Genomic DNA, 12202 nt, shown 5'->3' on the forward strand with positions numbered 1-12202 from the left:
TCCATCTCTTTCTGCAGCTGTCTGGTAGGGACCCATTGAGGGTGACACAGGTAGATGGAAGCATGGAGGAATTTCATCAGGTGTGCCTGGTTGGTGGGCAGCCCCCAAATGTGCTGCTTGAGGTCTGCTTCTTTCAGGGACTTGGGGGAGCCCACCGGGTACCTGCACCAACCAATCATAAGGTGCCCTGGAGAAGGAACTTGATGGATAAGAAAGACTCAGGAAATCACAGAGAGCAGAGCACTGGGTTGGGGATGGCAGGGTGGGAAGGGTGTAAAGTGGAAGAAAATATTGTAGTGGCATCTCTTTACCAATGGGTTAAGAATTATTTCACATTTTAGCAGCCCCTATTATATCAGAGCAAGTGACTTCTTTGGGTATGGAGAAGCAGAGTGTGCCCTGCAGTGTTGACCAAGAATTGGAGCTCATTTATTCAGCATCTCTTCCTCAGAAACAGGACTATTTACACAATTTAAGTGACCAAGGAATTACTATAACAATAGTAATGCTTCCTCTGTAGATGTTAAGATGCTTTTAAAATGGCTCCACTAAACTAGGAATGTCTTCCAATGTTCTGTTGTTCCAATGTGTAAATAATTCACCCTTTCTTCTAATGAAAAGTGTCTCCTCTTCTTGGTTCTCTAAGATATGATAATCCTGTGGGGATTATCTTGTGTTTGAACCCATTCAAAAGACATCAGTTAGTATTTTACAAATTTCCATTTCTCTATGTCCAAATATGTCCCCTGAAGTAATACATTTTGTCAGCATCTGTCATGGTATTCTCAGTAAAGAAGTAGATGATGAGAAAAACCAAAATTAGAGTATGGTTTATTGTTTCCTTGAAAGGATGTCTTGAAAATTATCATAGCTCAGTATGCAGCCATGCAGAGACAGCTCACGTTTCCAGTTATTGGAGTATGTAAGACTATGTCTACAGTTTTCTACATGTAACTACTTTATGAAACATACATTGTTCTGTAATCCAAATTGATTTATTGAAACATGCATAGAAAATTCCATAAGTTGTTAATAATATGAAAATTACTAACTTTTTGTCAAATGTCCTTTTGGAAGTAGATTTATGTGAAATAAAATTATTCAACATGACAAAATTTGACAAGGGTTTAAATAAGGAAGCTTCATTTATCTGACTTTTATGAAGCCAAAAGTGCCTGTTATATTCTTATGATTAAGGATTCCTGTAACAAAATTCAGTGTTTGAGAAATACATGCACTAAAATATAGTACTAAGACACCTAGTTATTCACAAAGTGCACACACACACACATCTATATATGTATAATGTATTTATTATAAAACTTCACATTGAATCTCAAGTTGCTCTTTTATGTACATTTAATGGTGCATGGAAGTTTTATGTTTATGACTGTGTTATCGTTCATAAAATATATCAAAACAATTTGTAAGAATTATTTCTCATGCATGATTATGATCATTTGTAACTATACAGTAGTACTAGTTTTACTGAAATTGTGAAAGTGCAACTCTCAGAAGAGAACAGTGAATGAGGCCATGGAGAGAGTTACAAATCATGGCTCGAATACTGGGGACTATTGTGACAAACAAACAACTGTCCTTGGAAGGTGAATCAGCCACCTGCTTAAAGGTGAAGGATGGGGTGCCTGTAAAGCTACTCTTATTAAAGTCATGCCTAGATCTTAGGCAAGGCACCAATTTCTTTGCCTTAGTTGCATCATCTGTAAAATGGAAATAGTAACTGCAACCACCTTATATGGTTGTAATAAGAATTAAAAGAAATAACACAATAAGTGCCTGGCACACAAGATCCATCAACATTACCTCTTGTTACTCCATATCTCATGATTCTATGCAATCAGTGGGAGATGTGACAATAAGTGTATCCAGTATGGAAGCAAAGGTCCTTTTAGAAGAGGTACTTGAGTTCACTTTAGAAAGTTCCAAGAGTCTCTGCATTTAAATGCTCACCTTTTGTCCACACAACTTGTTGTTTCTGCCTGTCTTTGATATTTGAAAAATCTCTCTGCACTTAAAAAGTAAACTTTACATAATGTAAATGCATTTTTTTTCTATAGTAGTATGTGGATAGAAATGGTCACTTAGGCAGTTGTGTATGTGTGTGTGTGTGATTTTTCAAGCTTTTATTTTTAAACCATGTAATGCTTTATTTTTAAAACACACTTTAAATTTTCTATTTGACTAATTATATGTACATATATACACACATATGTGTACACACACACATACACACATATATGGTACAATGTGGTATTTTGATATGTGTTTACAATTTTGAATGATTTTAAAGCAGGCTAATGAACAAATCCATCCCTTCCTATACTTATTATGTTTTTGTGGCGAAACACTTAAAATCTACTCTTTCAGCAATTTTGAAATACACAAGGAAGCATTATGTATTCCAGTCACCATTCTGTGATCAAAGGGTACAAAGTTTCAAGTGGACAAGAGGCACAAGCAGTTATTTTTAATAGGTTTGATAAGTTCACTCTGCACTTATCCAAGGTGTTGGGGGTTGAGACTAGAGGCTATGGGTCCCTGCTCTCAGGGAAGTCCCAGCTTAGAAGGGGAGACAGACATTCAAACCAACAGTTCACCTGCAGCGAGGCAGGTGTGCTGTTGAAAGTATGGTCATAGTTTTGCAGTGGCAGCCTAGGGAGAGGTTCCTATGTGGCCTGACTGCTGATGGGAATTGTGGTAGGGGTAAAGCAAGGTCCTGAAAGGACAGTTTATTCTCAATATACAATATTTATTCGTTATATTAAACCAAATTTACAATTGGTTTCACACTCTCGATGGTAAGCATTTATCAGCCATTTACCGGACTGAATTCTGCTTGTTTTCTGAGCCAGTTTTTTTTTTTTTTCTTTCTGAATTTAGCCATAATTTTGCTCACAGATACTATTTGGTTAGGCATATTTGAATGAAGCAATTTTGCTCTGAATATACTTTAGTGAAATGAATAAATTTTTAAAATCAGCAGATTATTCTTTTTCTCTGAAAAATGTCTGAGGCATTTCATATCCTCCAAAGCATTGCCCTGATTGTTCTAAATATTATTATTTCATTTTTTCTGCATATAAAGGGCATATGTTTTTAATTTAGCAATTACAATCAGTTAGCATAATTTGCTTATTTTAATTTAGGTATTCTATTCAGTAATCTTGGTTCACACACCAAGTGCCTATTGTCTATCTAAGAACTTGAACAATTAGGTCTCTATTTTGATATGGCAGAATCTCTCAGGAGACAGGTGGTCCTTATTAGTGATTACAAAATATATTGTAACCTAGAGGTTCAGAGTAAACAGAAGAGCCTGAACCGTGAGAAGCACAGCCATATGCTGCTGAGTCCACAGGGAGAGGGTGTATTAAGGTTACTAGATAGGCCGGAAATAACTCAGGGCTCACTTTTTTAAACTTGCAACCAGAGTCAATTTTCTGGACTACTGTAGAAATGAGACATATATAACATTTTACCAGTTATATTTTTTCTTCTCTTTTTCTCTAACAAGTAATTTTGAGATAAATAAAAATACTGAAGAAAAATAACCCCACAATAGTGTCTCAACCACAATCAGCACAATGTTAATTGGAATAGTGACATGGAGGAAAAGGGCTTCCTTGAACTTGATTTAATTTTTTTCCTGGGTCACTCCATAGAAGAGTAACTTTTGATGAACTCCAGAATGCTAAGCCTCAGTTTTCTCATTTGCTAAGTGGAATAATAGGGTTATTATGAATGTTAAATGCATCATAATAGAGTGACCAAGAACAAGATCTCTAAGTCCAAAGGATGTTTGAATTCTGACCTTCCTTTCATGTGTTGTGTGACCTCGGTCATGTTGTTTTTACTTTTCTTAGTCTCAAATTCTTCACCTGCATGGAAACTGTCATATCTGCTTTATAGGGCTCCTCAGATAATAAATGAATTACATGTACAAAGATCCTAGAATGTAGCCTGACACATATTAAGGATAAAATGTATATGATAATAATTTGGTTTGGATCAGGATATTATTCATTGTATCCTCAGTCAGTCCTTACCAAGCACCTACTTCGGACTTCGCAAGAATGTGGTTAGAAGTTGATCATCTTAATGGTTGCTCAAAATGTCTACTAGTTCATAAACAGAAATATAAATAATGACACCAAAATGACTTTTTGAAAAGAATAAATTATCATCTAATAAACAAAAATATAGCTTTGAAGATTAATCATCTTGTTATAAGAAAAGGAAGTAAAAAAAAAAGATTTTCAGGATACAGTACAGAGGTAGGCTAGAGTAGTATTTATAGTTCTAATAGTAGGTAAAGAAAGATCTCAGGGAACCAACTTTCATACTTGTAGGAAAGGGAGTGCTTCATATAATTATTATTTCAGATAGTGGAATTTTATACACACACATATATATGTATGTATTGAGATTATGATAGATATATGAGAAAGTATTTTGAAATGTAAGCAACTCTGTGAACAGGAACACAGAAGCAAAGAGAAAGTGCATGACTCCTAAGCCAAAGCAAACAGGTCTCCCCTCAAACAGTGTCAACTCCATTCAATCCATAGTAATGACTTCAGGACTATGTTAGTATCCATAGTAATAACTTCAGGACTATGTTAGTATCTTTCATTATATAAAAGGTGTACCTGTATTAAATTAATGAACCTAATGATTTTGGTTTAAAACTGTTGACATTTATCCAAAACAAGAAACCCCTGAGGCAAATGGGAAAACTGGGAATTATTCTGAAAGCAATCCCAATATAGTGTGTATGTATTTGATTGAGCCTCTACTGGAAAAACCAAATGTGCAATCAAAATAACATGTTGTAGGTACTATACTACAAGTATGTGGTAAAGACTAATTTAATGGGGTTAAATGCTACTAGAAAATTTGCTCAAGTTTCTGTTTGTTCCCAAAGCATATAAATCATGGAACCCAACATTTTTAAATAGAAAAACACATTTGGGTTTACTGAATGGGCACAGAAAAGATATCTTGGTGCCTTCATCTCTTTTTACAGCTATTCTCTACTCAGAACATCAGTGTAAAGACAAAAAGAGTCTTTTCAAATATTGCTTCTGCTTGATTTATATTGATATTCCCATTAGAGGCACTCTGTGATATGCTGGTTACATTATCAAGTTATCCAAGGATGGATCCTATATAGATGAGCCAAATTTTTAAAAAAAGGGGAAGTTCAGAATCATACATGGGAGCAAGGGAATGGATGTATGGGGCCCAGGTAAAATTCTACAGGAGTTGTTACTGTAACCCCTGGTTTTTCTTTCTGTCCATGCCATTTGTAGAACTTCCGATTCTCGGGAGGGCCTTAGAGTTTCTGAGTAGCTGCTTCTTATACCTACCATTGAGGAACAGTACCATTGGATGGGCAGAACTATCCTGCCTACTCAAGGACTTCATAATGCAAGTTGTAAGTGTGATGATATAGATGGGAACTGTTGCTTGTGCTTTCCATACAGAGGTGAAAAGGGATGCCATTTCTTTAGTGAACTGAGGAATCCTCAGATGATAGAGCAGAGGACAATCTGATTAGAGAACATTGTGGGAAATGAAGGAAAATGACTTGAAGTTAAATATTATAGAGTCTCAAAAACCACGAGAACATGTTTGGTTATGTTTTAGGATACAATGAGTTTTTTAAGAGATAGTCCCATCTTCAAAGTTAAGGAGGATGTTTTTGGCAGCATGATTATATTGACTGTAGAAAAAGTAGATCCATAAATCTGGTAGAGGCTGTAATTAAGAATTACTTCATTTCTATTTTATCAAATTGTCTGATTCTTTCTACCTCATCTCATCATCTTCTTTGTTGTAGACTTCTTCCATAACTTATTTAAAGGGATTTACTAAGGAACATTTATCATCACAGGAAAAAAAAAGTGAACAAACAAGTGAGAAAGTGAGGGAAAAAATAGAGTTAGTGAATTTTAGGTAATAGATTTGATTTTTCTCATCAAGAATAATAAATAACCAATATATTCATTCAGACTGTTCATTAGAATAAGTAAAATAATCACGTCACTATTTTAAGAGCATATGTGATTATGTCATATCAAACCTGAATCCAATTAGGAATTGAGAAGCTAAATTCAGTTTTCCAGATTCAGTTCCTGGGGTTAATTACTAGTATTCAGGGATCTGCTGGTTTATTAGGGGAAAAAAAAAAAAAGAACATTAAAAAATTGTTAGTAGTACAAAAATCTGAAAAGATACTAGGGCTTAATTAGTTAAATGATAATGAATAATGAATATAACCCAGGAAGAGAAAAAGAAAGCTCAAAAAATAATAGAGGTCAAATTGGAAAAGATAAATCAAAGAATATAAGGTACCTTAAAGAAGGGCATGATATAAATTAGAAAATGTCTCTTTATACCAGCACCAAAGAAGGATAAAGGAAGGTGGTCCTTCTAGACTTTTATGAGAATAATACAGTAATAAAAATAAGTATAAATGGTATTTTAATCCTAATTTTAACCTTGTGAGGAGCAAAGTGAGTACAATTTTAACATGATGAGTAGAGTAAGTAGGTTAAAATAAGGTCATAAACATAAAATGATACTCTGGAATGGAGAAATAACTGTTAAAACATCACTTTTTTATGGTAGATTTGCTAAAATAAATGTGAGCTCTGTATCCTAGGGTACTTTTAAAAGCTCAGTGGACTCATCAGTGTTATATAAAACATACAAAGTACAAAAGAATTACAACTAAGAACTGAAAAGTATCATACGAATAAAGCATGTAGCCCCTAGCTGTAGGTTAAGGTCTGTCACTAACTAGTTAGAGCATGAAATTACAAAGAATAAAGTTGCTATAACTCTCAACTGAGCCAAAACTCTAATGTGACATGTGACATCTTTCCTCAACCTTTCCAAGATTGAAGGAAGGGAAACAGAGCCAGGAGCTGGGATTCTTCAGTTCCCTATACCCTTTCTCTAAAGTTAGAGATCCCTTGGCTCCAGGTGAAGTTGCAGAAATGTGCAATCCCTTTTTGCTAAATCATATTCTATATTAAATATAAGGATTAAGTTTCACTTTTAAAAGCTGCCCTAAAAATTATTTTGTTCAGTTTGGAGTCAAGATGTCCCTCTTCAGAGACAGACCCTTGGGAGCTCTGTGAACATGTGAAAGGTGAAAATGGGAATAAGGAGACAAAGCTTCAGATGGATTTGTACTTTATTACTCAATATTTAGAGTTTTGATGCTTAAAAAATCAGGAATTTGCTATAGTTATTCACTAAAATTTCTTCCAGAGAATTAGGTTAGAATGTAATTCTTTGCTTATATGTTTGTTTAGAATTAAAAAGAATTTTAATATGTTTAAGACCTCCTTTATCTACGTAGATGGTGCTACACCTCATGGTGTTTAAGGCTTTGGAGGTATTCCTTATATAATTAATAAAATTTGGGGTATTTATTATAAAGAAACATAACTACTTCCAGCCTAAGAAAACTAGAACTAAAATGGAAGAAGATAATAATGACTTAGTAATTTATCTGACCCTTGTTTTTAAAAAAATGTAAAAAATGTTACAAGGACCTTGACATTACTTTTTCTCTAACAGAAGTATGTTTTTATAACACACTTAAAAATTAAAAAATAGGGCTCTGCCATAGGGAAGCTTGGTTTGTTCTATTAGGTAGATTGAATTCAAATGAGGGTAAGTAAAAATGACTACTATGATTTGTGAAATACTAATTTATTTGAAAAACACTTTTCCATGAAAATAAAAGGAGAGTCAAGGTCTATGTTTGTGAGGAATTAGGGAATGTGATGGCTTAAAGAAGAGCCAGCCAATAATGAACAATAAGGGTGAGTTCAGTTTATTTTTGTTCCCATAAAAAATAAAAAATAAAATGAATTCAGAATTCCTGCTGTACTCTCAAAAATTTGGTTGCATTTGGCTTGTGACATTGAGACAATCACTGTACAAGTGTTTATTGCCCTTTTTACCTCGTACACTGTAAAGAGGTAAAGAATTCTATGTTTGGATGTATTAGAACTCAGGTTTAGTGATATATCCCAGTTCTGTCTCCTTCACAAGCTACCAGCTATACTTACCCATTTCTAGAGACTCCTGAGAATTCTGCCCACTCTTTACAGATTTTTCACATATTTGTATGTTGAACTTTTCTCCCAAGATGATGTCTCGCATCTGCTACTGGCTGGACGAGCAATTTTGGGGCATTACGTGAAAAACAGAACATTTTCATATCCTTGAAGTTATTGTTGAGAAATAATGAGCCTTGGAAAGTCAATACCATTCTGCTATACTTGTGGCATAGTTACCCAAAGACAGAATTTGGTTCATTTTTTTAGGGTTTGTGATGATTCTGAACATTTTGGAGATAGTTTCTTTCACACACACAAAAATTAAAAAAAACAAACAACAACAACAACAAGAAAAAACTGTTAGAAACCTGAGTCTGAAATATTTTCCAAGATGAAAACTGTAGTTCTTGTCCAAGTAAACATTTTCTCAAACCCTTCCTTAGAACACTGATTCTGCTGGCTTTTAAATAGCTACTATCTATGCACACAAAAACTCTGTGATCAAATAAGTTTAGGGGATGTTAGGACAAGTTTAGTTTTGCTTTATTTTCCTGTAAGACTTCTTAGAGCCTGAAAAATGCTAATGTACATTACGACTGAGATGGGTGTATTAGATGTACTGGATTCAATTAATTGATTAACCTCAAATTCCTTTTTATTCAAACAACATTTTGCAGAACTCCTATTTCTTGAAACTACTTTGAGAAATGTTGCTTTATGTTGAATTTTCTGCTTATCTTGACTTTTAAATTTATTAACTCATCTGATCTGAATCATAACCCTGGGAATTAGGGACTCTCAGAAAGGCCATTTTATAGAAGAGGGAACTACAATTAGCAATAAGTTACTTGTTGAGGTTCACTTGACTAGTGGAAACACAGATGAAATTCAAGAACATACATAAATATATATGCAACTCAGTGTGCATGCTTTTAGGAATATCAAATAGATTCAAGCAGAAGTTTGTTACTGGACAGTAGAAGGTGGAGCACACAATGACTTTCAAATAGATAAGAATGCAGAAGGAATGGAGTTTAGAAGACAGGAAAGCTTCAAGGAAGTTGGATTTGTATGATGGCTCTAGAATGTTCTAGATAAGGTATAAGAAGGCAGGACATACCAGTGGTAGAGAGTAGATTGCACCAATACAGAAAGAGGAAATATCAGAATTTCCATGAGGAACAGAGAGCATAGGAAGGGAAATCTTAGAAGGTCTTTATGAGAAGCAAGTTTCAGAATTTGATCTCAATTTTGAGTGTGGACGTTGCCTTATAAGTGATCATAGTCACTGTAAAGAAATGACCTAATGACAATGGAGTATTAAGAAAATTAAGTGTATCATTCAATTAGAAAAGATATCTCTCAGAGACCATCGAGATTTACCAGTGCTACTGGATCATTCAAATTATGAGTGAGTAGACAGGCCTGAACTTAGAGCTTATTTACTTGGAAAAAAAAAAAAAAAAAAACTGAAACAAACAAAAAACCCTCATCTTTTATCCTAGCCAAAGTCTTTTCTTTAGCTTTTCATTTGGAATAAGCTAGTGTTCATTTTATAAAATGCCTTACTTTATATTATGGTATTTTTTTTATCTGATTTTTAAGAACTCTAGGAACTTTTGAGGCAGGGATAGCAACATTAAAATTTTATGCAGTAACTATTTCTAACAATGATTAATAGCAGAGTACCAAATAAGTATCTGATTGTTTAAATTGATAATCTTTACTAGTCCTTTCAAAGTCACGATTTAAAATTCGTAAGTGAATGATTCAGTGGGCAAATTCAGGAGACAGAGACTGAGCTTCAGTTTGGTTGATGGATGATAAACACTCTCAGGCACTCTGCAAGACAGGCAGTGGGATTTTTTTTTTTTTCCTGGAGTAATGACCACTTCTGCCCTTTCCATAAACAGTTGGCCAATGGTCCTGCCAGCATTAGGGCAAGGCCTAGCTGTAATGTCTATTGCCGGCTATGGCTTATGAACATGTCAATTCTCCAGTAGAGAGACCAACTCCAGCCAGTACACTACAGCTCTGAAATATTTCCTCATCTATGAATTGAAATTTTCCATTATACAGTGGTTATTACTTTGTAGAAATTTCTTAAAGATCAAGAGTTTCCTGTGTGAAAATAGTTGATAAACTTTAAAATGCTTGAAAATTGTAAGCTATTATTTATGAGTGTCATTATAATTCTGAATAGAAAATACCAGCCACACAAAACTACATTAAAAACAAACAAACAAACAAAAGCCTAAAACTCTACTCTGTTCTTTGCTTTGGGAGAATTTCTCACATATTTTGAAATGAGTATGAATTTGTTCAGAATTGGATTGGCATCCATTTAAACAGAAATGGACTTCTAGAGTTTTGTTTCCTGTATCTTTTTTTTTTTTTTAATGAGATCTTTTACCTTTATTAGAGAAAGACTTTCACCTGCTTCACATAAGATAAAGCCCATGGAAAAGTCTGGTCCTGTCACTGGCACATGGACTAGGATTATAGTCAATGTGAGTTGAATCTGAAAAATACCCTCATAAATTTTGTCACTTGATTATTTACCTCTTGCTTCAAATATACAAAGCCTGGATGAGAAGTCAAAAAAATACTTTTTAAGTTTTCTTTTTCTTTAATATTAATAATTATCCTATGGTGGATATACAATATATAAAATGCTACTAAAATTAGGGAACTAAATTAAAAACTCAAATTAAAAGTGGTAACTTTCCATGAATGTGCTTCTTTGCAGCCTTCTCATAGATCACACTTAAGGCATATAAATATCGCTGCGTTTTGTAACTAGAGCCCTCACCATTCAAGAGTACACCTCCAGAGCATGGCAGCCATCTGCTGCTGCTCCCTCGTGGCTGCCCCCAAACTGCCCAGACTCTCAAATGTTGAGTGGAAGGAGAGAATGGAGCAGCTGTTCTGGAGCTCAGTGGCCGCCTCTTCCCTCCTCACCACCTGGCAAATACACAGTTCAGCTCATGAAGCAAGGAGACACACTAAGCCACGCTGTTCCTCTCTGTACCCTACTCCTCTCCCAAACCACTAGTTTCTTTTTTTCCATCCTTAGCCTCTCCTTTCCCTTAAACTCCCTTCTGACTTCAAGATGTTAAGTGGGAATGCAACAGGGAGACTGAGAGGTAGCACCCACAAGGGTGCAGAATTCTTGCCTAATGGTATCCTGCCTCCCATCTCACTACTATTTTTAACCAAAAACTCTTGAAAACCTGTGTCCAGGATATGTGTAAATGTATCTTTTCCTTTACTTTACAATCAATCCTCTATGATGAGTATTGCTATTCATATGTAATAAGGGAAATATGAGTATCAGAGTCTCAAGGTCTTTTCCCTCGCACTGTTTTTCTCTTTAAGTAGAAACATCTTTGTTGCCCATAATCGGATCTAAGAACGAGAAGAGACTCAGGCAGCATTGAAATAATTTTTGACTGATTTACTTTGAAAAGAGCAGAGCAAGAAGCAATGTGCCTAGGACAGGAGAAGGAGGGAAATGGAAAAAGGGGCTTGAATTGGGCTGGGTGAGAAACTGTGAGAATTATGAAAGAAGAAACAAGCTTTGGGGCAGCTGCAGAATGGGAAAGATATATGTCCAGAGAGGGAGAAGAAAGAGAGAAAAATCAGTGTTTAAAGAGACAGCTTCCATGGGAAGAAGTATGCTCAAAAGGGAAGCAAAAAAGGATTTAATAAATTATACTGGGTTACACGGGTTACATGAGGATTCATGTTTTGGCATTGCTGAGAAACTTCCGTGAATGTTCGAGTTGCTTACAATTTTTGTTGTTGCTGTTATTTAGACTTTATACTAAGTTCCATGAGGTAGCTGAAGATTTCTGTGGTTGCAGTAGTAGAATGTAAAATGTCATGTCTAATGTCATTTGGAGTGGATCATTATCTAGAACATAGAGTAGAATGTCACAGTATTTTATGGTTTGAAAATGTCTATGAAATTTGTTTCATAGATTCCATATAGTCATTGTCCTTGGTATACTTTCCCAAACCTGGAGGGAAACTTTGCTACTTCCCTCAGTTTAGAATAATGCTTTAAAATGGTAATCTACTATTTGGTTTTGGATTAC

The 12202-nt window shown here is 34.8% G+C and overlaps 1 protein-coding gene across 2 annotated transcripts in view; it reads left to right on the plus strand.

Moving 5' to 3' along the window:
* Grm8 (glutamate metabotropic receptor 8) overlaps nt 1–12202 on the plus strand; it is a 758935-nt gene that overhangs the window by 611073 nt on the left and 135660 nt on the right. The gene's annotated exons all lie outside the window — the stretch shown is intronic.

This window comes from Sciurus carolinensis, chromosome 8 (genome assembly GCF_902686445.1).
Source record: "Sciurus carolinensis chromosome 8, mSciCar1.2, whole genome shotgun sequence".
NCBI classification, from domain to species: domain Eukaryota; kingdom Metazoa; phylum Chordata; class Mammalia; order Rodentia; family Sciuridae; genus Sciurus; species Sciurus carolinensis.